This window comes from Bubalus bubalis, chromosome 10 (genome assembly GCF_019923935.1).
Source record: "Bubalus bubalis isolate 160015118507 breed Murrah chromosome 10, NDDB_SH_1, whole genome shotgun sequence".
Classification (NCBI taxonomy): Eukaryota; Metazoa; Chordata; class Mammalia; order Artiodactyla; family Bovidae; genus Bubalus; species Bubalus bubalis.
The window spans coordinates 99,971,129-99,972,776 of NC_059166.1; positions in this window are offsets into that span (position 1 = coordinate 99,971,129).

Here is a 1,648-nt window from a genome sequence, read left to right on the forward strand (position 1 = left end):
TGTTGGTAGCTTGATAGGGATTGCATTGAATCTATAGATTGCTTTGGGTAGTATACTCATTTTCACTATATTGATTCTTCCAATCCATGAACATGGTATATTTCTCCATCTATTAGTGTCCTCTTTGATTTCTTTCACCAGTGTTTTATAGTTTTCTATATATAGGTCTTTAGTTTCTTTAGGTAGATATATTCCTAAGTATTTTATTCTTTTCGTTGCAATGGTGAATGAAATTGTTTCCTTAATTTCTCTTTCTATTTTCTCATTATTAGTGTATAGTAATGCAAGGGATTTCTGTGTGTTTATTCCATATCCTGCAACTTTACTATATTCATGGATTAGTTCTAGTAATTTTCTGGTGGAGTCTTTAGGGTTTTCAATGTAAAGGATCATGTCATCTGCAAACAGTGAGAGTTTTATTTCTTCTTTTCTAATTTGGATTCCTTTTATTTCTTTTTCTGCTCTGGTTGCTGTGGCCAAAACTTCCAAAACTATGTGGAATAGTAATGGTGAAAGTAGGCACCCTTGTCTTGTTCCTGACTTTAGGTGAATGCTTTCAATCTTTCACCATTGAGGATATTGTTTACTGTGGGTTTGTCATATATAGCTTTTATTATGTTGAGGTATGTTCCTTCTATTCCTGCTTTCTGGAGAGCTTTTTTTTTTTTTTTTTTTTAATCATAAATGGATGTTAAATTTTGTCAAAGGCTTTCTCTGCATCTATTGAGATAATCATATGGTTTTTATTTTTCAATTTGTTAATGTGGTGTATTACATTGATTGATTTGCAGATATTGAAGAATCCTTGCATCCCTGTGGTAAAGCCCACTTGGTCATGGTGTATGATCTTTTTGATATGTTGTTGGATTCTGATTGCTAGAATTCTGTTAAAGATTTTTGCATCTGTGTTCATCAGTGATATTTTTGAGATAGGATGGCATCAGGTGTGCCATCCCCCAGCCATAAAACAATTCATATGAATACTGATTTGTTTAGCCATTATCAGCCCAAGGTTTGAGGGAAAAAAAAACAAAAATAGTCTTAAGCAGAACCCGTTTTGTCAACAAAGAAGGGGGGAAGAAAAGAAAACCTGCCACTTGCAGTTTATTTCCTCCTGCTGCTTGGGGACTTCCAGACTTCCTATCTGTTACCCCCTCACTTACATAATGAGTGCATGTCAAAGTCACACAGGAATGAACTGAAAGCCTTCTAATAGCCAATAATTTGAGCAACTAAATGCAGAATTAACTAACTATAATACAATGTGTTAAACGAATATCCAAAAATTGATAGTTATATAAATGAGTGAATGGTGGAGAAAAGAAAATATCGTGAGTAAAAAAAGTTAAAATAATTATTGAAGGACATTTAATAGAGTACTTTACCAGTAGTTGTCAAAAAGTAAAATTAATAAATAGTATAGGCAGTCAAAGAAATTATCACAGACAAGAGAAATCCAGGGAAACATGATGAATAAATGCAACATGAGTAAATACATCCTGAATAGGATCCTAGAACAGGAAAAAGATAGCAGCTGGAAACTAAGAAAATCTGAATAAATGATGGATTTGATTACTACTACTGCTAGTACTGCTGCTTCTGTTAGTACTACTACTAGAGAAATTAGCATCAATAATGGTTCATTAAT